Source organism: Cryptotermes secundus, unplaced genomic scaffold, assembly GCF_002891405.2.
Source record: "Cryptotermes secundus unplaced genomic scaffold, Csec_1.0 scaffold132, whole genome shotgun sequence".
In the NCBI taxonomy this organism is placed as follows: domain Eukaryota; kingdom Metazoa; phylum Arthropoda; class Insecta; order Blattodea; family Kalotermitidae; genus Cryptotermes; species Cryptotermes secundus.
The window spans coordinates 107054-133584 of record NW_019722426.1 but is presented as its reverse complement, the minus strand read 5'-3'; the positions used below and the strand labels follow the sequence as shown (position 1 = coordinate 133584).

The 26531-nt window shown below is 41.3% G+C and overlaps 1 protein-coding gene across 1 annotated transcript in view; it reads right to left on the bottom strand.

Moving 5' to 3' along the window:
• LOC111861290 overlaps positions 1-23278 on the bottom strand; it is a 350133-nt gene extending 326855 nt beyond the window's left edge. Inside the window, exon 1 of the mRNA XM_023845727.2 lies at positions 23213-23278. The gene's annotated coding sequence lies outside the window, so the exon portion shown is untranslated. The remainder of the gene's footprint in view (positions 1-23212) is intronic.
• Positions 23279-26531: the final 3253 nt, after the last annotated feature.

Here is a 26531-nt window from a genome sequence, read left to right as displayed (position 1 = left end):
AACTTCACATCTTAAATCATATTCAACATTTTAACTGACTACAAATTATACTGGGGGCACGCGGTAGCGTAGTTGGTTGAGGCACTATGTCACAAGCCGGAAGGTCGCGGGTTCGATCCCCGATGAGGTAATTGAATTTTTCAATTGACCTAATCCTTCCAGCCGCACGGCCCTGAGGTCATCTCAGCCTCTAACAGAAATGAGTATCACGGATCTTCTTGGGGTAAAGATTGTCCGGCGTGTAAGGCTGACAACCTCACTGCCATCTGTGAGCCGATTGTCTACAAATGTGAGAGTCTCGAAGTTTCACAACCCTACGGGCCTTCATGGCCTGTTACAGGGATAGTTTTACCTTTCTTTTTTACCTTTATAAATTAGACTTACTGTTACTAACCTGATCTTACTTTCGACGATCAGACCGTGACTAAACTACTTTACGGAGATATATAATTCATTGTGTTGTGGAATTTGTGAACCGCCTGTACAAGCCGACAGATGAAACGTCAGATTTAAATTAGCAGCGACTTTTCATTCGTAACTGCTGCCTTGTACTTGTTTCATGCATATCCCCTCTAATACCACACCCGACGCCCCTGGTTCCTTAGTCTCGCTTCTTGGTAATATCTGAGCTACCTACAATTAACTCACTCACTCGAGCTGAGCCCTTCTTGAGAAGCCGTCAATTCTGCAGCTACTCAAGAATTTCCCAGCATTTTATGGAACCCGAAGGTTCATTGCCGTGTTCACAAGAGCCCTTCACTGGTCCCTATCCTGAACCAGATCAATCCAATTCATACCATCTCATTCTATCTCTCTAAGATCCATTTTAATATTGTTCACCCACTTACGCCTTGATCTTCCCAGTGGTCTCTTGCCATCTGGCATTTCTCACCAATATCCTGTATGCATTCCTCTTCAATTGACACCTCACCATATTAAGTACATAAGCACATAACTCCTCATATATAAGGACAATGGCAGAGATGCTCATCAGTGTGAAAGTGTGACCGGAGTGAGTAATGAAGAAAGAAGATTCTTAAAGATCTCGGATAGGAGGCTGGAAGGTACATGTATTACTCTAAACTGGCAGGTAGTAGAGAAGATCTAAAATTTCTGACAAAGGTATATTAATTCAATTATTTAGCTTTCGGACGTTATTTCTTAGAAGTTACCTATTTGAGATTGGACTCTGTCTCCGTCCTCAGGTAGAAACCTACTCAGTTAGGCCCGATTGATAGAGCTAGTCCTTCTCTCCGAACTCATGACGGAGAAAGAGCTCAGTCTCCGAAACCTTTTTAAATAAAATAGGACCATGGATAATGCCCAAAAAACTCAGTAATTGTGATAAGTAGTAGAATTTTCCCGACCATAACCTGCTATTAAATTCTTCATAATTACAATTTTCGTTTGTTATTGTCGTCACTAAATATTTCAAATTCGTACCATTTTTTATGGAACGACTAATTGGCTATCTGAAATGGAGGATCTCCAGACAGCAGACGACACATTACATTCCAAACCAATTTTGATTCACAGCATGTTCAGGCCTTAAAGATCCATCGCTACAATACCCATGACGATGATGAATAGGTAATTGTGTTAAGCTTACCGTTCCGGGGAAAGGACAAGTTCAAATTATTTAACAAACTTGACTGAAATCTCCTTTCTTTTCCTCTCGAGCCCAGTGGTTTTCGTTTTGTGTCCTTTTTGTTCTAAAAGGGCAGAAATACCTTGTACCCGGCGGAAGAGCGCAAACTTTCAGTGGGAACAACAGAGCTGAAAGTGGCTCCAATGATGCTCAAACGCATTCAGATGACGAGCAATGTGCGCTGTGCATTCCACTGTTGCTGTATGAAATGCCACTAGTCAGTTGCCAAGTTTCAAATCATTCAAGATGAGACACGCAAGTAGCATGCTCAACTGACGGCCTGAGAACTGTACACTCAACTCGGACCGCATAGCTTCCAGTCGCAAATGGAGACTGCGTAATTTTATATTCCTTTGCAGGGTCATAGCAAGGGGTGGATGGACGGAACCAAATGCGCCCTCAGAGTAGGAGCCATTGTTATAATATTATATTTAAGTATCCTGTTACACTATATACGATATATGATATAAATTCCGTCCTAAGTGTAACAATTTATTGTAGGTCTTTCGTTTTGCCTTCTTCTATACTACATGTTTCGGTCGCAAACGGCCATCATCAGGTGTATATACTCACGTAGCTGTTACACTGCTCATTTTTGGTATAAAGTTTCGAGTATGCTGAAGTGCGCGAATAACGCGGGTATTTTTAAAAATTTTCCGAAACTTCGGTTGCTGGAAACAAAAACTGATATATGAAGTAATAATATTATATTGTAGCATCCTCTTGCACATAATTAATTATCAAATGTTTAGTATTCCGGCTTACATGGAACAATTGTTAAAGATTTGTTTAAAAGTTACTACATTTATATCATGTATCTTTTAAACTTATTTAAAAATCACGTTGTCCCCAACATGTTTCGACTGTCATTGGTTATCATCAGGTGATTAAAACTGTTCTTACATGTTTTCTTCTACGCTACACATCCTACATTAGAAGAAGAACAGCAAGAACAACAGTATCCGAAGAACAGTTTTAATCACCAGATGATGACCAATGACAGTCGAAACATGTTGTGGACAACGTGGTTTTTAAATAAGTTTAAAAGACGCATGATATAAATGTAGTAACTTTTAAACAAATTTTTAAAAATTGTTGCATATAAGACGTAACATTAAAGACATCTAATACGAAGTAATGTATGAAGTCAGAGAATCTGTAACAGTTCAGATTCAGCTAACTTCTATCACAATTTCAGCTATCCACAGCAAGGACTATAGAGTGTAAAATTCCTGAATCAGACTGGCAAGCTCACAGCAGAAAATGAAATAGTTTCTTTACTTAAAGAGATAACGTCCATTTTAAACGTGAACATAGTAGATAAACCGACAGGATGGAGAGACAGGAGAGAGGAAATTGACGAAAATCGTGACTTATGTTATCTCCTATAGGAAAAGAATGCTGTAAAGAAATATGCTTGATAAGATGACACTCAAGACATAAATACGAGCTGACCCACCTACTCTATTCATTACAAGTATATGGATGTCGTATAGCGTGAAAATCTAAAGCTATGTTAACCAAAACAGTATTTGATTTTGAAATGATTATGGCAACAGAACAAGGAAATAGTTTGACAAAATGTAAGTTTCTATTTAATGAATATTTCAATTAAGTTGATCGCCTCTGTGGTCTAGTGGTCGGAGTTCCTAGCTACAAATCCAGAGGTCCCAGGTTCGATTCTCGGGGCCATCAGATTTTCTGAGAAGTAGTGGGTCTGGAACGGGGTCCCCACTAGCCTCGTGGGGATAGTTGTAAGGAGCTACTTCAAGGAAACAGCGGCTCCAGTCTAGAAAACAGATTAACGGCCGTGGGGTTCCGTTGGACTGATCATGCGACACCCTCTATCCGCTAAAATTGGCACTAACTTCGCCGACAAGCGGCGATCGCTCGGTCGGTACAGTTAGATTGCGGACTACAGGTCACGGAGTTTTTTTTTATTTTTATTAAATTAATTTATGAATAAAATAGATAACTGTAAGAGAGTTTCAACACAAGTTCGCTTAATGTGAGGGCCATTAACGGAGGTATACATGGCGCCGTCACAAAAACGAATTTACACAAGTACCCCATGAGTATAAAGCCTGGATACCCTCCGTACAGATTCAGACGCGGCTCTGAGTCTGCTAATGAAACCGATCCCGCAGTCTACAGGGAAGATTGCCATCAGCATGCCGGCAGGTAACGCGGAAAGCGATTCGGTGACCCCTTGGAATTTACAGCCAATCAGATCATACCACGTGATGATTTCTGCTGTACGAACCGCATTACTGCCCAGTGCAGATAAATTCTCGGTGGTTTGGTTGTGGTCAGGTGTCTGGGTGTGAATAATAGTGACAATTTACATGCAAATGACTTATTACTCATTAAGAATTATTTATGAGACAAAGTGTGTCAAAACCACATGTTTGAAAATGACTTGATGCGACAACAGGGCATTTAATACCTTTCGCAATTTAACTATTCCTAGTCTCATTTGTCTTAATAGTCGCCTCTCACAGCCCCTTCCTCCCCGAAAAAAAAACTACTTAAGTTTCAACCCGGCATTTGTTCATGTTTACTGTTTTCTTCAGTTACCAGAAAATGCAGGAATTGTCCTTGGACATGTTGTCCAGATAATGCGGGATCCTCAACGTCTCACAACCCTATGGGCCTTCACGGCTTGTTAGAGGGGTAGCTTTACTTTCTCACCTTCTATCCATATATATATATATATATGTGTGTGTGTGTGTGTGTATACACACACACACACATGCTCACTATTAATACACCTTCTTCACTGACTTTTGGGCCGCATGAAGAAGACCGATGCAACCCGATCCCGTAACAGAGTTTGTAACAAAAAAGTGAGTTGTTATGTACAACTAAATCTCCAAAATAATATTTGCCGTTTAGTTCCTCCGACTGCAACCTTCGTTTGAGTTTTAGTTTACTTTATTGAGTCGCGTTTCACTACAAGCGCAGAGCCGTGTCCCCGTAACACCAGGTTTCTGTGGTATACTGGTTAAACAAACACAAAGATACAAACAACAATGCACACAAACAAATAATACATAGAAACCACTTACACTGCTTAAGTAAGTTTAATTATTATTTCTATTGCTTCTCATACCACGGCTAGTGCACCAACAATATTTCTGCTCTCAATTTGTTTTCTCGTTTTGGATTTCGGCTCTTAGCTAACCTAAAGGTCGTTGGGTTCCCCACCTAACATTGCTTCCCGATTTACATTTAGGACTAAAATTTTGGGTGAATTTATCGTAGACACTAACACATGTAAGTTATGCACCATTATTTACCTTTATCCCGCATTATCTTCATTTTAAATGTCAAGATTAATTTAACAAACAACAAGAAAAACTCCCTGGCTTTAGTCCGACGCTTGTCGGCGAAGTTAGTGCCAACTCTCACGCAGGTAAATTTGAATTTCAAACAATTTACGTAAGGTGAATCCTCAAAACTGCAAACGTTCCGTTTACAGTTGTCCGCACAACCTGAATAAGTTCTAAGGGCCAAAATATCTTAGGCATTTTACCATTTATACATAAAAGAACTGGTCGCATTAGACGGTGCTTTGAATTCAATGTGATTAGTCTAATGGCAATAAGGACTCCCTTTTCGTGTTCCATGCTCCGCCAATCCAATTGTTTTTATCTGAGATTTATAATAATATTCTGTTTCATACACTTCATAAAATAAGCTCTGTCACACGTCAGAATATGAAGCTCACATGTACGTGTATGGCTGGTGAGGCAAGATCTAGTTGTATCGCTTGTGAGCGCGAAAAAGAATTGGATTTTCTTGCTCGCGGTAATTGGAAAGAAGGCGGTAAGGTGGGTGTGTCCCTTCCTACCTCTCAGAAGCTGGTGTCATCATCTCTAATCCTTTCGTATCAAGAAATTGTTACAGCTCAGTTTCCTGCGCTGAGACGCCGTGACAGCCTTCAAGATAACAGGCAGTAAGACCGACCAAGTAGCAGATCCTGTTCGGAGATCACGGATGTCAAACAAACGCTTTGCGTGGATCTTGATACGAACACTTCAACTTTTACAGCCGTTTCAGAGAAGCCATGATAGTATGCATTTTGTACATAAGGGAGGAACATAGACTAAGAACAAGGTGTTGAGGAGAATATTTGGGTCGGAGAGAGATGAAGTGACGAGAGGTTGGAGAAAACTGCATAATGAGGAGCTTCATAACTGGTACTCTTGCCGAGTATAATTAGAATAGTCAAGACAAGGAGGATGAGATGGGTAGAGAATGTAGGATAAATTTGGTGAAGGGGAATGCATATAGATTTTTGGTGGGAAAGCTAGAAGGAAGGAGACCACTAGGAAAACCAAGACGTAGGTGGGTGGATAATGTTAAAATTGATCTTAGAGAGATAGGATGGGGCAGTATGGACTGGAATGAACTGGCTCAGGATACGGACCAGTGGAGGGCTCTTGTGAACACGGTAATTAACCTTCAGGTTACATAAAATTTTTGACAAATTTTTGAGTGGCTGCACAACTGGCGGATTCTGAAGAGTGCCTCAGCTCTATGAGGTTAGTTGTGAGTCAATTAGAGAAATCATTGTTTTTTTCGATCTGTATTGATACTGAAGCCTAAAAAGATGAAGGTAGACGGACGAACAGATTTATAGGGACCATGACACTGGAGACGATGTTCCTTTATTGATGTTACGGGCTGGGTCAAGGCTGGCGTGCTGCCAGTATCGACTAACGTTTCTGAGATTTCAGCGAGCAAATCGCGAGGCCGCACTGACCACGGTACAGCACACTAAATTCCGTGAAACATCAATAGATATTCTGCAGCTTACACATAACTGTTTTAAGCAGTCTGAGTCCCTTCTACTGCGGCCACTTCTGACCTATTGTACCAGCCCAAGATGATAGGTGAGGGTGACTGTGGAGCAATTGGTGGAATGAAGATTGGCAGGGGAAACCGAAGTACTCGCAGGAAACCTGCCCCAGCCCCACTTTGTCCACCACAAATCCCATTTCACCAGACCCGGGATCGAACCCAGGCCGCCGTGGTGGGAAGCCAGCGACTAACCGCTTGAGCTATGGCGCGGCCCTTGAGTATTCCTTACTCTATTAAAGAAAAAGAACACACTTAGTCCCTGTCTTAAATCGTTTGAATCCAATCCACAACTTCGCACTCTTTTCGTCTTACTTTCCCTTTTTGAAAAAATAAACATAGGCTAATGCAATCACCATTCCTTCTGCGTGTCTGTGTATCCCCTCAGTAAATTTTTGAATAGCAGAACCAGTGTTTATGAGACTTTATATGTATATAATCATGGCGCCTGAACCCATCTCAACAGCGTACTTCATAAATCCCTCCCATCAGTCGGTGTCTGTTGTGTGTTCCGCAACGGTTCGGTAAACAAGTTCCCGCTGCAACACATACACGTACATGCAACAATACAAGAATTGTTGGACGCGTCGTTTTCTATGCGGTTCTTCTCGTGTCAAAGGTAAGTAGGCGATTGGTTCTTCCCAGAACTTCTTGTTATATTATTCATGAAAATGAAATACCACTCTGTAGATCGGAGTGTAGACAGGAATACACAATAGACGCGAATCTGAAGGAAATAGACTGTGGGTTATATTTGCGAACTACAGTGTCAAATGGCGATTTTATTAACACGATGACGAGCCTTCGAGATTCATAAAAGTAAGCATTTTCTTGACCAGCTGAATAACTGGCAACGTTCAAAGGAAAATCTGTGTTGTGGTATTAGCATTTCCATCACACAACGCACTCAAAACAGGAAACAAAAAAATCGCTTGTTTCACAAATAATCGATAGTACACAGGACAGAGGACAAGACATTCCGCGGCGTCCTTTCTGTTTCGCAGCCGAGATTGCTGTTCTCTGTATTCTCGTACAATCCAGGGGTTTCACTTTGTAACATAATTCTGCATGTAGTCCTGTTTCCAAATACGTGATGGCTTGTGCACCAAACACAGCTATGAAACCCGTTCCCTCAGAGGAACGGCCCAGAACGCTACTGCGATTTAGGTGCACTTCTAGATGCCCTAGCTCTCAGGGAAAGAAATACAAAGAAGGTTTTGGGCGGCAGTCCTCAAGAGAAGAAACCACTTCGGGGCTGTACGTAGTTGGGAGAACAACAATAGCTGATCTTAAAGAGACAGACTGTGAGGATGAGATATGGATCCATCTGGCTCGGGACAGGCTTTAGTGGTGGGCTTTCGTGAACGCAGTAATACATCTTCAAATTCCGTGAAAGACAGAAATGTTTTGAGTGCTACAGTCAGCTTCTCTGGGACTCCGCTCCACGGAATTTTCGCTTTTACATGTAGCTCATGCCGATCACAGTGGCCGCGCTGTATCAGGTACGAACTGTCTTAGCTCGTTCGAACGCTGGGATCGTGGGTTCGAATCCCACTCAAGGCATGGATGTCTATGTGTGCGTTTATTCTGTAGTGTACTATGTTTAGGTAGAGGCCTTGCGACGGACTGATCACTCGTCCAAGCAGTCCTACAGTCTGGGTAAACGGATTACGAAACTGAAGAAGAGGTCAGGGCCCATGAATCGGACTTACTTAAATACCCCTGAGAACTTTCTTTCATTAAGCCCTTTCTTCTACCTTTGCTATATGGATCCTACAGACAGTCGGTGTGACTCCTTGGACGGGTGGTCAAACCTTCTCCAAGGGTGCTACATACACAAGACAATACAAACACAGAAGTAACGCGTGCAGGCATCCATGCCTCGAGTGGGATTCGAACCCACTATCATACCTTAGACTGCGCCGCCACTGTGACCGGCTCATTAAGCTTCTAAAACAGAAATTACTTGTACTTGTGGTCTGTAACGGGCGACTGCTTAAGCGAGAAACAGCTTGTGAGTACTGTATTCGTATTCGTATTATTAGAGGGGGTGGGTTTCCCCATGCACTTAAACCAGTTATTGGTCCATTGTGCGTCCCCCTTTATTTTCTACTGTCGCCAGTTACCCTGCCGGTAACGGTGCGTGCCATTAGCCCCGTTGAGCCAACGAGGTCGGCCCTCGGTACCTTGATGCTTCCCCCATCTACCAGAGGCATTGGAAACTACTTGGGCGGGAAAGTATTGCTTTTAATTTAGCTCAGAGGTCTCCTAGAGATATGAGGTTCTTTTACGTGCCGTAAATCTACGACACGGTACACACGGCTTAAAGTCCCTCCCGGAGGACTTGTTCCCTGAGTTTTCCGTCCTTAAAAATTCCACGACTTCCGCCGGGTTTGAACCCGCGTACCTTGAGTCATGACGTGGGAACGTTACCCCTAGACTACGGAGTACTGTAACAGGTGTGACAACATGTATAGTGATAAAAGAGAGAACTTTCTCCCATATCACTTTCGTATTTATAGTCTTCATCAGGAATACGTCATACTGCACGAAAATAACCTACGGGTCTTAAGTTTCTGAGGTCGTTGCCTGTTGCATCATATTGGATTTCCGGCTTAATATGCGTCTCTTGTTGAGGCGTTCCGGCGTGTCTATCAAGCCCACCAGATTCAATACGGTTTAACACGAGTTTTAAATTAAATTATTAAATATATATAACAGGGCGGATAATGATTTAAACTGATAATCACACGCTTCAGTAAACGGCGACAGGTGGGAATTAGGTTTGTATGGTTCAAATGGTCATGAGTTCTGACCAGTCTCACATCAGCATTGGTGTGTGCGTGCGCGAGGCGAGTAACTGAGAGTCCTCCGGGCAGACCACTCCCTGCAGTGTAGGTGTGAACCCAACATATGACTGTGATGTATGCTTCCACTGACTGTCCATTCGAAAAAAAGCGCTTAGAAAAACAAAAGTGGAATATATAAACCAATTCTTCATGCGAGTGAACATAAAGTTACGTAGACTTGAAGAATAGGTAATGTCGTTTATATTTCGGAACAGCAATTGAAATCTGACTGAGGTAGCAAGTTGTGATGGAGGAAGACATAAATAAGGCGGATTTAAACAATGGACTTTGTCTGAAGAATTCAAGCACGTTTTGGAGGGGAGTGGTGTTCAGAGTGGCACGTGTAGAAGTGGGAGGGGGGTTCTTGAAAGGTTAAAGTTCAAATTCCAGACTGGAAATACAGAAGTCAAGAATACAGGTGAGATGACTCTAAGGAAAGGTACAGAATGGAGGAAGGAAAGCGACAGAGGGGAGGAAAGGAAAACAGGAAGCTAGAAATAGAGAAGAAGACAGAAAGAGGATGAAATAAACTACAGAAGGAAAAGAAAGGAGATAGAAAATAAAAAGCAAGGGAGAGAAAATGAAGGAACAGAGAAGAACACGAGGAGTAACAATAATTTTATTCACTTCGTGTCGAATATTAAAATTATTTATGATTTAAAGACGCTAATATCTCAGATTATGCAGCCAAAGCTATCTCCGTAACAGACCATGAAGGTCCATAGGGTTGTGAGACGTCGAGGCTCCCACATTTTCTCTAGACAGTCGGCTCACAGATGGCCGTAAAGTTGTCAGCCTTACTCGCCGGCAGTTCTTTATCCCCAGGAAGATTCCTGGTACTCATTTCTGTTAAAGGCTGGATCGACATCAGGGCCATAGTGTGGCTGGCAGGATTAGATGAATTGAAAGAATTCAACACATCGGTGCTCGAACCCGCAACCTTCCCGCTTGTAGCATAGTGACTAAAGCAACTACGCTACCGCGTGCCCCTAGATTATAGTTTAGGGTGGTAAAGTGATTTGTAAATAACGAAATGGTAGCAATCGGTAGTAGCGTAATGTAAGTTGCTGCCTTGGCATTTGATTGGAGAGACTGAGTAAATCCACGAGGAACTCAGTTATAGTCCGTCTCTAGGTCGATATCTGAAGGCCGTTATCTCACGAATAGTGCTTCCCGCTTGATCGTATTTTTCAGTAATAATAATAAAAAAAAAGGAAAGTAAGAGAAGGAAGAGGGAAAAGAAAGAATGAAAGAAAGCTTAAAATAAAGAAAGAGGAACACATAAAGAAAGGTTAGTGAAAAAGATCAAAGAGAAAGGAAAAAGAGAAAGAAAACGAACTACGTATATAAAAGGACAAAAGAAAGAGACAGTAAGAAGAGGAGGAACTGAGGGAGAGGAAGACAAAATAAGCTGGAAGAGAAAAAGAGGTTGAAATCCGGATCAGCGGACCAGCTGTCCTGACTGAGAGGTCTCATGACAACTTACGGCACAGACCGGCGTGTCGGATTAGAGAACCGCTTTGCTGGGCGTGTCCCTCCACACGCAGCCACCAGAGGCGCGCGAACGTCGCGGGGCAGCAGTAACTGTCGTGGTATCACTGCATCGGAGCAGAAACTGACAGGATAATAGCAATAATTCGTCATTTAGAACCGGAAGTTAATCAGCGAGCAGCCTAATGACGGGGCACCGGACCGGAACACTCCTGAGGGTGCAATTTAAGGGTGGGGGAGCAGTTATTTCCGGTGGTCTGTTTGTGCTTCTGGGTAGGCCGTAGTAGGCGACCCTCATATTGCCTGTACGGTTTAAAATTGAAAGCTAATTTTACTTGAAACATATGCCTATTCATTATCTTAGTTGTTCCACCTAGTACTGGGCAAAGCCAGATGGACGAGGGAGGCAAACGAAAGCAAATACAAAGCTATGCCCCCCCCTCCTTCAATAGACGCTCCGCTGAGATGTGCTGATGCAACTCCTGACGGTATCCGCGTGTTTCCATTAACCCAGTGACAATTTTCACAGGCTAACGTTGCGCACCCGAACATATACACAAGAAGGACGATCGAACGTCTTGGACGTAGCATTACTGCTTTGTATTCCAGGAGCCCCGGGTTCACATCTCAGTCCAGAGGTTATTTATACTGACTGCTCTGCTCAGGCTTTCCAGTCAAGTCTTAAGAGAGTAACTTAAATCAGGCCACAAACGTTTCCTTCCATATTTATTTTCAGATTCACTATTCATCAATCACCCGATCATTGAACTCTCTGTCTATGTAGTCATACGCGTATGTATGTATTATTTTGTTATTGCTAGTGGGGTGGGACTAAGTCCCGTGTACTGCCGCCACTTCTGGCCTATTGTACCAGCCCCAGATGACAGGTGAGGATGATTGTGGAGCAATTGGTGGAATGAAGATTGGCAGGGGAAACCGAAGTACTCGGAGAAAACCTGCCCCAGCGCCACTTTGTTCACCACAAATCCCACTTGACCAGACCTGTGATCGAACCAGGGTCGCTGCGGTGGAAGCCAGCGACTAACCGCTCGAGCTATGGCGCGGCCCTGTATGTATGTATTGTGACGTGCTGCCTGAAAGCCGGACTATAAGATATCCATCACTACGCAACGGACAATGAGAAAGCGTGCTACCTAGGAAACCGCTTGAAGAACACGATAACCTAACATTGGGCTAGTAATATGTAAACAACGAATTGTTTGTGAGGTAGTAAAAATGTATTCCTGCGGCAAAAAAGAGATTCATTGCATAGCAGCGGGCGAAACTAAACCCTTCGACAAGGTTTTCCTTATTCAGCACGAGTGCAGGATATAAGAGTCCAACCTCGTTAAGGGACCAGTTAGTTTGTATCCGACAAGAGACCAGTAGAGTTCGTATCCGACAAGAGACCAGCTAGTTCGTATCCGACAAGAGACCAGCCAGTTTGAATCCGACAAGAGACCAGTTAGTCCGTAGTCGACGACAGCTAAGGACAATTGAGTTCCGAGCAGAGCAGAAGACACCTCACAGGGATTAGCGGTGCGAGTGTATAACACGGAAGAGGGAACGTCCGAAGACGCTATAAGCGCGGATAATTGTATTTGTGAGTGTAAAGAGCGATCGTCCAGTAAATATTCGTCCAAATCCGAAACCCACGCAATTTCTTGTCGCGTTGCCCAGGAAACACGCGGCAGTATGTATGCATACTCTCACACGTACAGGTACGTGTAGTTGGAGCTGCTTACGGCATGTTAAGTAAACCGTAAACAAGGTCAAGTGTATCTGTCGGCTGATGTTTTCTTTAAGATTGTGTCAGAACTGTCAGACTTCCAGTTTAAAAACAGTGAATAATAAAAAAACTTGGGAGTTGAAAGTTGGATAAACATCTTCCATATTTCTTTTCCCTTGACACTACAGCCCCAGTGGGCCTAGGCCTACCTCCATGAACTTCTCCGTTCACTTCGGCTTTTCGTGATCTTAAACATTCGGTAGGACTCCTTGGGCGGGTGATCAGCTCGTCGCAAGGCCTCTACCTGTACACAAACACAGAAAAACGCACACACACAAACTAAACATCCATGTCCTGATTGGGATTCGAACCCACGATCCCGGTTTCCAAGCGATCGAAGACAATACATGCCTTAGACCGCTCGGCTACCGTGACCGGCGCATCTTCCATATACGACGTATAAAGGTAAAGATGACCCCTGTGCTTAACTAATTAAGCATTACGGTATGAAGACGTATGGGGGGTAAATGTATATAGATCTGTGTATTTTTAACCTTGGCACTAGCGGTAGGTGAGTGATTAGCTTCACGCTTAGAAATTTCGACGTCGTCTAATAACAAACCATAATCATTAACCACTTCAACTTGCATTCTCGAAACTTCTTCGTAGTCCACTTGGACGGATTGGGCTGTCTGGCCTATTACAATTCAGAATTAATTCTGAAGTTATGAATTTTATAGACAGTTGGTAGGACTCCTTCAAATGCTAATCAGCCCGTCGCAAGGCAGCTACCTACACAGAATAACACAAACATAGAATAAACGCAGACAGACATGCATGCTACGAGTGGGATTCGAAATCATGATCCCAATTTTTGAGCAGGAGAAGATATTTCTTGTCTTAGACCGCGCTGTCACTGTGACTTCAAACTTACTATTTCCTTAAATAAAGTTAAACACCATCTTCCATCTGGGTCTTCCACTGGGCTTCTTTCCAAAATATTTCCCCATTTTGTTATCTTGGTATATATCATATTCCTGGATTACATAAGTCAAATGACAGACTGGTAAATAATGAACTAACGAGATATGGAAGCAGGCGGTTGTGGCCTAATTTGAAGTACACACCAGAATTTATCTGACGGGATTGGAAAAAGACAACGAGATCTCACTCAGGGTGACCAGTCTCTGGGCCCAGGTTTGAACACAGGACCTTCTGAATATGAAGTACGAGAGATATTCAGTCAACTGCGAATTCCACGCCAAAATTCTGTATGTATTTCTTGTCTCTTGTATTCAAATTGACCGGAGGAATTGTCGTAAACAACGGCGATTCAATTCCAGCCAGGGGTACGGTTTAGTTTCACAGACCTTCAAGGGAAGCCACGTCACCTGCCATGTAACGTCAGCGCAGTTACCACTGGTTACCACTACTTCACAGTACTATGGGCTCGATCCCGCCGTTCCAATGTTATACATAAGTACTTCCGCGAGTTTGCTCATTACGTCCAGGTAAAAGAAAATTGGAGAATTAACGTTCCAACTGTAATAGCAGTGTCAGTGGCTGCATAACTGATTCTCGTCCCTGTTATATTTCCGGTGTCACTAAGCGATTTTCTTTATTCAGAACAGGGCATGTTTACTTGCTGGAGTTGTTCGAATACGCATGGATTCTGTTAAAGACTAATGCTATATTCGAGTATATAATAGTGATATTGTATTTATGGAAGAAAGCAGTGAGGAATGTTTGTTTCTGAAGTTATTCCAAGGTCCATTGTTTCGTTCCGGGTGGAAATTATTTTCATATTAATGATTAACTCAATAATTGGTACGACAAACAAACAATTTACCACGAAACTATTACTCTGAATTTCGGTGATTTATGTTCCCTTGTTTTAAACACACCAATATAGCTCCAGAACTACTGCAAGTAGTACAGAAAACAACCACAGGAAGCAGCACCAAGCAGCTTTTGGAGAACGAGTGTGACGTCGGTAAAAATATGAAGTACCAGTCACCAAGTTCGTGGGACGTTTCTGTTTTTCTTCACCGACAAGAATAATTAAAAGGAATTCAGGATGCTCGAACTTTCAAACACCAACTTCTACAGCACAACCTGGAGAAATCTCCGAATTAATTTTTGAAGCAGTGTCACTAGTGGACTCTGAGTCAGTGGAAGGCAAAATTGTTCTTATGCTTATTTAATTAAGCATGCCATGAAAGCGTATGTGAAATGGAGGTATAGATCCACAATTCTTGACTTCGGCAATAGGTGGAGGGAAGTAGTCAGCTTTAAGCTCCGACCGTGTAACCCCCAGGGAAACGAAACTTCGGTACTCCTTGGATAGGAGGCTGGGTTTGCCCCAGAATCGGCCTAATTAGAAGGTTATGTAGCGTCAAATGAAATAATAGCATGACTACAGGGAAAAAAGAGTCTTGGATATGTCAAGTAACTACAAAGACATTGTATTGAAAGGGTTGAGGAAAATTACTAAAATCTATGTCTGGACAGACAGCATATCTTTTTCTCTAACCAGTCAGTCAGTCGGTCGGTCGGTCGGTCATGGAGCTGAGCCCTTTATGAGAAGCCGAAAGTTGTGCAGCTACTCAGGAACTTCCCAACATTTTACGGAACCCGAAGGTGCATTACATTCTTCACAAGAGCCCTCCACTGGTCACCATCCTGAGGCAGATCAATCCAGTCCGTACCACACCATCCTACACTCTAAGATCCGTCAGTAATGCAACAAATTGTTCCTTTTTTCTTCCACTTATACTTTAACACGACATGTTTCGGCCTTAGATGGCCATCTTCAGGTGTCTTAATATATTAAAACTGCTACACTGATATAATATGCGCAAAAATCACACGCTGTAGTCCGATTAATATAATATAATGAAGTAAAATAAAATAAAACAAAATAAAATAAAATCCATTAAATTTTAATTTAATCTCCTCTTAAATTCTCCCCGAATCAAATTTTGATTTGTTACTGTCATTCCCAAATATCTCAACTGTGTCACATTTTCAAAGGATCTGTTAGCTATCTTTATGTCATGATTTTGCTCTGCATTCAGGTGACGAGACAGCAACATATACGTAGTTTTCTCTGTGTTTACTTTTAGACAAACCTTCTTACTAGAGCCAATTGAAGTTTCTGTGTTTTACTTTATGGTATAACTTCAGTCCAACCTGGTTTTCCTGCTTCGTTCTAATGGCATATTCTAAAACAAAGTGAAAAGCAGTGGCGGTAAAGCATCTCCTTGTCTTACACCATTCTGGATAGTAACATTATTAGACAAATGTTTACCTATACGGATTTTACTATACATTTTATTTAAACACATTTTAGTTAGCCTAACTAGTTTCATGGGTATCCCAAACTCTATCAGAATATTGTACAATACTTCCCTCTCAACTGAATCATAGGCTTTCTTGAAATCCATGAATAACTGATGTACTGTCATATTGAACTACCTTTTGATCCAGTATCTGATGAATGTAAAACATCTTATCAGTAGTTGATCTGTTATGTCGAAACCCACACTAATGATCCCCAATAATTTCGTCTATATATGGACTAAACCTTGAGAGAAGGATATTGGATAACATTTTGTATGGAGTTGATAACAGTGATATCTCATGATAATTACTGCAAGTAATACGGATATAATACGGAAATAATAATTTTTAAAAATTTTAAATTTAAATTGAAGATTTTAAAAATACCAATATTCAAAAATCCAAATTGACGTATGTAAATTAACAAAGATTTTATACATATCTGACAAATATCAGCAAGGGGATTCTGATATATCGGGACCAATTAACAACGGAGAAATGAACAATTAAGAAAGCTGGTGTTTTTAAATTTTAAACTATATGCAGTGTAACAGTTACGTGAAAGAAGGACACCTGATGGTGGCCATTTACGGCCGAAACATGTAGTGTAGAATACAATAAATTGTTGCACTTAGGACAGAGTTTGTGTCATACATTGTGTATAGTGTAACAGGATACTTAAATATAATATTGTAAAATTAACAAGTTTATGGGTTTGAAGAAGTATAAGGTACATAAAGGTAAAGCTCGACCCACTCCTAATCTATTTCTCACAATTTTCCAAAAAAAAAAAATACGCAATTATAATGTAAAAATGTGAAAAAAACGCAACAAACATGTTTTCATAGCCCAGTGAATGCAATAGAATGACGCATCGAAAGGAGATTATATCTTAATGTGAAGTAAAATAGAATAAACCGTGTCACTCCGCCAAACAAAAATTCAGTCGGACAACCTGAAGGAAATAGACCTTTAGGAAGACCTAAGTGTAGATGAGAGGACAACAGAATGCTAGATCTTAAAGATATACAACAGGAGGGGGTTAAATTCATCTGGCTTAGATACAGACAGGAGTAGACTCTGGTGAAAATGGTAATAAATTTTCGTGTTGCATAAACGTAGGGAATTTCTTCAAAATCAGAGCAACTTCAGTTTTGTTTTCAAGGAAGACAATCGTGGAGTTATATTTGAGACTTATTTGTGGCAACCCTGCAAAGGCACACCTTAGTGGTTAGAAGGGTAAATCAGCCTAAACACAAAAGGCTCTAATACCGTACACAAATGTACGTGAGATGTTTACAGGAGAGCGAGGGATATTTAACGTCGCTTGTGTGTACACAATACTAATGGAGTCAGCGCACCGTGAGCTCTCATCTTCAGTCTGAGACAGCATTCGACGCCCGGGACCTTTTATTACTGTCATACTACACAAACCGGGTAAATATTTTTGGACGGAAAAGGGGGTGTTCAGAAGGAATTCTGTTCTTCGAAACCACACTACACAGTCACGTGTATTGTGTAGTTGTGTGCATTACGGTGGTGGATAATTATTTTACTTGGGGGTTGGATGGGGTTATTTTGGAGTGAATGCGGGCAGAAAACATTCCAAGAAAAACTGTGTACTTATGAAATTATCCAGTAAATACAAAGTGTAACTGAAATGTGCGGACATATTTTGGGCACGAGTTCCACATACAAAAAAAAAGTCTATAGCAACATGTTTGAAAACATTTCATTTGTGAGTTATAGCTGAAATAGTAGGTTTATAATAAGTACTCAAAATTTCCTCCGTAACACTTGTGAACCGCCTTGAGACGTCTTATCTCGGACCTCCGCATCCGTTCAAAGATGCCGGGGTAGATGCTGATAGTCTGACAGGCATCCACAATGCGACGGTGAAATGCCTCTTCGTTGTCGACAGGAACTGCGTACATAAAGAGTTTTTAGGTGTCCCCACAGGTAAAAATCTAGAGTATTCTAATCAGGCGAGCGTGGAAGCCATGCGGTGGGTCCTCCTCTGCCTATCCATCTGTCATGACAGGGGTAATTGTGAATATCTCGCTCAGCACGGCTGAAATGTCATCATGCTTCCTTTCAGACGTAACGCACAAATTAAATGTTTCTGGACACAAGTTGATATAGACATTTTTTCTTGTTTTCGTATATGGAACTGGTGTCCAAATTTGTCAGGAACTTTCAGTTACGCCCTCTATACTTCACAGATATGCCAAAAGCCCGAAACTAGAGTGGACACTTATTGCCACGACATCTAGCTCTGGCCGTCGGAAATTATGGGGTTGCTCCAAACTTGTAAATATTTATGCGAACAAACAAAGGACATTTTACTCTTAAAATATAAAATATTCCTGTGTTAATTTTTACCAATAACATGAATTTTTTATGAAATCTTAACATTTTCATTTAAAGTCATTTATCAAGACCGAAGTTCGAAGGGATGAAAATATGGAAGATTCCTTTCCGTGCGTCAATTATTTCTGACCGCGTTAATAAGTGACCTTAGCCAGTGTTACTGGAGTTCGTTAGCGACATCGTGCTAACTGCTTCCCAGTACAGCCAACCGAACTTCCGCCCACATCCAAATAAGCATTTCTAGACATCAAAATATGGACACAGCAGCGTTCCGTGTGTGAGCCGTTACTCCATACCACACTGATATTTCTTAGGCTTGTGTCTTAATCGTTTAAATGAGAAAAACATGATATTTCATTTAGAAGCGCGATCCTTTTTAGACTTTCAAAAAGTTAATTGAAGAGCGTAAATAAAGTATAAATTTTCCTCTTATATTTATAAATTTCATAATGAATACTTTCATTTATTCAGGAATGAAAATTGCAAGTCACCACGGAAATACAAAACCAAAGAAATTATGAACTTTGGTATAAAATTTTTAACATACACTAGAAGATATAATAATTGGTTTGGGCACGTTTCCTAAATTTTGATTTGTATTTGAAGGGGTTAATATGGGGTGAGCTCCGCTCGAGTTACTCACACCCAGTTGTAGGTACAGTAAATTTAAATGTAAATATATATTCGACGGATTTCCAGAATTTTAATATATGAGTATGTCAAAATTTCGATTTTTATTGCGCTTAGTTGCCGTTAGAACATGTCGTACCGTGTAGTGGGAAGACAAATTTATACAGTACACTGTACTGAGTACAGGGTCCGTATTATTAATATTCCGGTATCTTAACATTCCCCCTCGTTGGTGTCTCCACCTTATCGTGGTGAGGGGGTTTGAGTATGCCAAGGACCCTGAGAGCTATACCAGCGGTAGCGTAGCTACTGGCAGGGCCTCCCTTGCTGGACAGGTCAAAGGGTAGGCATCAGACGAAGAGAGACACCAAAAACCAAAAACTGATGCCGGAAGCAGCGTCATCAGCAGCGACTTGAAGCACAGAACAAATGATGCTCGAGATGGTTCAAGTTCGTATAGCAACAGGCGTGACCAGAGTGGTTTGAACGGCTGTTGTACTGCGATGTGGAAAGCAAATGGAAAAACTACCACATTATCACTTTTCCTGGACAGTCTCTTTCCAAAAACAGAAGATCACATTAAGTGGAGGAACTGTTTTGGAAGAGACTGTGGACCTGTCATCTGACAGTTACTGATCAATCAATCATCTTAACATTGCATCCGAAAGGACTAATTTTTCTTCCGCGGGCCCTGTTTTCTCGTCTCTGAATTATGTCACGCAGTACCCGATCTGCGAATCACCGTTCTGAAAAAACCATCGCTCTCTGCAGAAGGAAATACTGAACCAAAGAGACATCCTTCCTAACCAGTATTCCTTATTCTAATTACGAACCGCTGTCATTTGTACATGAAGTGTATTGAGGCCAACTGTGGTGACCGGCAGCTAGTTGCATGCCGCGTATTCGAACCCAGAAGGCTGAAGTTTCTTCGGGTCTGAGTTTCAGCCGAAGATGGTCACAGTTTTCATTGCGTGCATCCTGTTGTATTTATTATATAAAATTCTTTATTGGAATCCGTTGCAACACAACAACGTAATATGAAATATCATATGAAGAGTTTTTAACCACACTTTATTACATAACTTTCGTTTTATAATAATTTTATAATTCATTGTATTTTTATACCGCGTATTATTATAGTGTAACATAGATGTTAAGTATCCAGCTCTACTGTCACACTGAAATGCAGTTCAATAGTGTGCGAATATGGTAACCATGTATTTTGCCTGCTGATGGTTGTGGGGATCCGTTGCGCTGACCAGGCGACACCCTCTATCCGCAAAAGTTGGCACTAACTTCGCCGACAAGCGGCGGTCGCTCGGTCGGTATAGTTCACTTGCGGGCTACGGGCCACGGAGTTTGTTTTTTGTTTTTGTTGGTTTTAAAAGCCGAAACATGTTGCTAAGGTGACGTTGTAGTGTTGCAACGGATTGCAATAAAGAATTTTTATTTAAACATTTGACTCCCCCGGTTAGTACTGAGCAGTGAAAAGGTAAACTGTAGTCCAAATGAAACAAGTGTCTTGGAATCCATCCAGCAACAACGAAAATACTACTACTACTACTACTACTACTACTACTACTACTACTACTACTACTACTACTACTACTTATCACCAAGTACTATTGGAGCAGTGTTATCAACAAGGACTCAAACGGGAGGGGTAAAAAGGGCATACACAATCATCAAACATAATTCCCAATGTATTGTAGCACGCAGACCTGTTCCTAGGAAACGACAGCGAAATAAGCAGCTATAAAGCAGCCGTTGCTAAGTTATGGCTCCGCCAACAGACACGAACGCAAATTGCAATGCAACCGAGAACGGTGTTTTCTGCCGAGCTGTTGTAATCAGGGCAAGTTAGTCAGTTGGTTGGCGAGGTAGTGCGCCAGTTGGGTGGTGAGTTGGTGAGTGACTTAGATAACCACTGCGGTTCAGTTGTTGTGAGCTGATGAGGTGAAAAGCTGGTAGCTGATGTCGGGGACAGTTCGGGAAACCACAGGTACAGGGACATCTGAAGTTGAAAGCCGCCACCAAGCAACGGCTAGTGAAAACTGTAACAGACCGAGGAGGCCTACTGTGTCCTACTGTGATTCGTGAAGTGTGTAGAACAGTGAGAGCATAATCCTCACTTGCAGTTACGTGCTGTATTAAGAGTCCAATAAATCTGATCACCGATCCAAACCCCGTCTATAATCACTAAAATCGTCATAATGTACATAAATCAGGATGCAAAATAAAGGCCAGGTTTTATAAACCAGCTGTTAGGTTTAGTGACTTCACATTCAAAATATTTGTTTTCGTATTGCAGAGAACACGTCAACCAACGATCAACTGCAAAGCTGTGACTAATTCGTTGAAGTCAGCTGACCGAAATACACATTTAAACACCATACCATGCATGCATAACAAGGAGCATCCGGTAGCACTATGCTGCAAGCCGGAAAGTCGCGGTTTTGATTCCCGATAAGGTCATTGGATTTTTCAATTGACTTAATCCTTCCAGCCGCACTATGGCCCTGGGGTCTACTCAGTCTTTAACAGAAATTAGTTCCAGGGGTCTTCCTGGGGGTGTATGGCGGGCGGGGCGTAAAACTGACCTCACCACCAACTTTGAGCCGACTGTCTACAGAAAATGTGGAAGCCTCGACGTCTCACAACCATACGAACCTTCACGGCCTGTTACAGGGATAGCTTTACCTTTCCTTTTACCATGTCCAACAGTGACAGGAACGGAACTGGTGAATAAGTGTCATACATCGACTATTAAAAATGCGGAGAATGTATGAGACTCAAAGGTACATCACCTCGACAATAAACGTTAGCACAATTCCCCTACCGATCCTTCTTAACAATATATGAGATATTTTTCTTATCTTTCCAAATACATGAGATCTTTGTGTCTGGTTACCAAACTAAATTTTTGGTATGCAAGTTCATGTTTCACTAATTTTAAATCGCACATCAGATAGAAGTATTAAAACTGCAGAATACGTTTTGGCTACTTCTTTCCTCTTAAGAGACTCGACTTAACCCAATGAGGCCAAACGTTGCACGCCAACCCAAACATGTTTCTTCATATTTGTACTCTGTATGAGCTCTTCAAATCGTTTAGAAGTATGAAGAGTGGGAATTCCCATATATTTGTGCCAGGAAGGGGATCCTGATCGTATAATTAGTGGCAAATATGTAAACAAAATAATAAGTCAATTTATTTACATGCTGATCTCATTAGCGAGTTGCTAATTAGAGAGTCAGCACGAATACAAACAACAGCAATGAGATAGCATGGGACAACACAGAAAAGAGAAAAACTGAATCACTAAGGTCATTTGCACTTAGACACGAGTTACTAAAAATATCTTTAAGTTTACAAATTGTATTTGCCCGCAGAAACACGCTAGAAGGGCAGTGGCTAGAGGAGCACGTGACCAAGCTGAAAGTTACGAATGTTTCGAGAACAGACGGGCAATATTTAGCGGCACGGAAGACATTTATTAAGAACAAAGCATCAAAATGACGACGCATACTATGAAGTGTCAGCATATTTAATTTTTACCATCATAATGACATTCCATATCTTGAAAAATTCTATTGTGACAAGGGCTTGAAATTTTCTTTTCATGCGCTCAAGTTTATTGGAATCAGTAATCGTAACAGAGTTTCAAGCAACAGAAACATATTCGAGTTTAGTTTTGACCAAAGTAAAATATAACAACAGCTGGTCACTGTAGCCGAGCGGTCTAAGGCATGCATTGTCTTCGCTCGCTGGGAAGCCGGGATCGTGGGTTCGAATCCCACTCAGGGTATGNAATAATAATAATAATAATAATAATAATAATAATAATAATAAATCGATTTCTTTACTCAAAATCTTGCCAACAGCATGCAGCCCATAACAGGGTACACTACTATTACTAATAATAAAAATAGTAATAAGAGTTGGAAGAAAAGGAGAAAGTAGGAAACAGGAAGTAAAAAAGCGAAAATAAATAAATACTACTACTACTACTACTACTACTACTAATAATAATAATAATAGTTGAAAGAAAAGGAGAAAGAAGGAAACAGGAAGTAAAATAGCGAAAATATATAAATACTACTACTACTACTTCTACTTCAAAATATCTCAACTTTCAACCAAGTTGAAGAGACAATACTGAACAAATTAAAAGTCTAGTATTCCGAAATTTGATATAATTCAGTTGTGCAAAGACCATAAAAGATAAAAGACATTTTTGCTGGTATATGTTGCTGAAAATTACACTTCTATTAGACTATCGAACTCACCTCATGCACAGAAGAAGCAGTCCGGAACACAGCACGTCACTACACAGTACGACGCGAGCAATCGACTGACTGCGACTGACGAATGGTCCTCAGGTAGTTCACGGTCTGACCCACGTCTGACCTGCCCATACATAGACAACAGTGGGAAGGGAAAGTCCAAGCTTTTGGTGCTGCGAACCACCGCAATAGAATCATGAACTCTATCATACGGCGAATCACAATCAAAATAAGTGAAATTCGTGTAATTTTTTAACAAGTTATATACTTCGACTTTCCTTGAAGTTGAATCTATTTCGTTCTTTTGTCGTACGCATCAAATTTGTTCCATTTATCTATTTCCCTAGTGGAGGAATTCTTGAAATATTGGTATTTGCTCAGATGATCAAAAATACCATATTTTTGTAAACCAGGAGTTTCATTACCGTATTCACTAGGATTTAACGATGACCACTGAGCAGAATCACTTCAATATGCAAACTATTTCTCGAACATCCATTTTATATTAGCATTCCATTTACGAATAGGTTTCTCTAGTGGTCTCATAACTACAGATTTTCAAACTAATATTTTTGTGTGTTTTACTCCTCTCTCTGCTTCTTCCGCCCGCCTGGTTCTTCTATATGTTATCGCCTCAGTAACATTTCCTGTAAAAGATAAGGTAAAAGCTAAAGCTATCCCTGTAACAGGCCGTGAAGGCTTATAAGGCTGTGAGACGTCGAGGCTCCCACATTTTCTCTAGACAATCGGCTCACAGATGGTGGTAAGTTTGTCATGCTTACGTGCTGGCCGCCCTATACCCCCAGGAATATTCCTGGTACTCATTTATGTTAGAGAATGAGTCGACCGCAGGGCCATAGTGCGGCTGGAAGTATTAGGTAAATTGAAACAATCCACCTCATCGGGACTCGAACCTCGACCTTCCGGCTTGTACTACAGTGCCTCATCCAACTACACTACCGCGTTCCGGAAGCACTTCTGCAATTATTAAATTCGAGTATTTTCTGTTGGGGCCTCCCAGAGGCTATATAAAGAGGATCTCAGAGAGTTGAGAAGTGAGTTGAGGAAGTCTCTTGAGATGGCAGACGAAGATGATTGAGAAGAAATGGCAACGAGTCAGTGAGTTTCGAGACGTCAGCCTGTCAGAATATGAGCTTGGGAGCAGATGAACTGAGGCATCAGAATTATTGAGTGCAGCTCAGTGGAGTTGAAAGTCTAGCTCTGAAGAGAAGACTTTGTGTGTGCTATAGTGCCGCGATATTTGGAGTGTATAATTCAGCGAAACTTATATTCTGCGTTAAAATCCGTTACCAGAAAGCGGATAGTGGAGACTGTAATAGACTGAAGACACTAGTGTTTGCAGTAGTGCACTGTAAAGTGTGTAGATCAGTGGTAGGGCTGTAATTGCCTGTAGTTCAGAGTGGTGTGTATAAAGTGTCAATAAATCCAGTCATCCAATCCACAACCTATCTAATAGTCAAAACCCTAAAAAGTGACCAAATGAACAGAAGACACAAGGGAAAAAAAAGACACGCCTGCCTAAAATTAAATTCAATGTCCACAATTTAACCTAATGAGAAAGAAAAAACACATATTGTGACGCGCCGCCAGGAAGGCCGGACAGTAAGACGTCCATCACTAGTCAACGGCTAGCAATTCCTAGGAAATCGATGCCCCGGAAAAGAGAGTCTAATAGTGGGGTTTCCACCTTTATTTGTAACGATATATATTCCCGTAGCAACAAGAGATTCGTTGCATAGCAGTGGGCGAAACGAAACCCCTCGACAAGGTGTTCCCAATTCAACCTGAGTGCAGGATATAACTGTCTTATTTCGGCAAGAGACCAGTTAGTTCGCATCCTACGAGGGCTGAGGACAGTTGAGCTCCGAGCAGAAGACACTTCACCGAGATTAGCAGTGTGAGAGTGTATATCACGTAAGAGGAAATATCCAAAGACATTATAAGTGCGAATAATTGTATTTGTGAGTGTAAAAGAGTGATCATCCAAATCCAAGATCCACAAAATTTCTTGTCACGTTACCTAGGAAACACGTGACAGTATGTATCAGACTGTAAAGGGGCCACACAGTAAGACTGGAAATTATTTATAAAATGATGTAATGTTAAAAAGAGATAATGCACCAGGTTGTACAGTGGCCTGTTTTGAGGTTCTAAACACATTGCTCATAAAATAACACCAACTCCATGGGGCCTAGCCAGTTTTGTGAAGTCACTAGTCACTCAGCTACTCAAGAATTTTCCAATATTTCGTGGAAACCGAAGAGTCATTACCATTTCACAAGTGCCCACCACTGGTCCCTACCCTGAGCCATATCAACCCAGTCCGCACTATGCCACCCTATTTCTCTAAGATTTATTTCAATGTTAGCCTTCTACCTTCTACTTTTCTGTAGTGGCACCTTTCCTTCTGGCTTTCCCACTAGAACCCTGTATGAATTCCTCTTCTTTTCATACTTGTATATGGTACAACTGCCCAACTCACCCTCTTTGACTTGATTATTCTTATTATTGTAAGATGACGTCTGAAAGCTGGAATAGTAGAGTCAGCGTGGAGGTCCATTGCTAGCCAATGGTTCACCAAACACAGTTTACCGCTGCAACAAAGAGACGGAATAATCAACTGCTGGGCAACAGTTCGGTAAGCACGTTTTGTGGTAACGGAAAAACAGAATAACACAAACTGTTCAAGGTGGTGATCTATATTCGGGTCACCTGGAAGCTAGTTCAGTTCAGGAGAGTTCGGCATTTCGGCATTCATAAGGTAGTTCAATGATTGAGTCATGAGAGAATTCAGAAGTTGAGTGTTTAGCTGTGGAGTGTTAACCAGCGGACAATGAAAGCTGAAGAAGTGACCAATTCGTATATCAGAACCAAGTCAGTCACAATGGAAAAGAAGACACTCAAAATCTAGTAAGGAATGGAGCAAGTCTCAGGCAGTCATTGATTATGAGCTGTTATAATTTATTGTAATTGTAAAGAAGTGCCAGTAAATCCAATCATCCAGTCCAGAACCCATTACATTTGTCATGCAAACCCGTATATGTAACATTATATTTGGCGAAGAGTATAAGTTATGAAGCTCCTCATTATGTAGTTTTCTCCATCCTCCCATCACTTCATCTCTCTTCGATCCAAATATTCTCCTCAGCACCATGTTTTCAAACGCCCTCAGTCTATGTTCCTCCCTTAATGTCAGAGACAAAGTTTCACACCCATACAAATTTACAGTTTTGTACATTCTAATTTTTTTGTTTTAGACATCAAACAAGAGGACAAAAGTTTCTGAGCCATTATCCAAGTT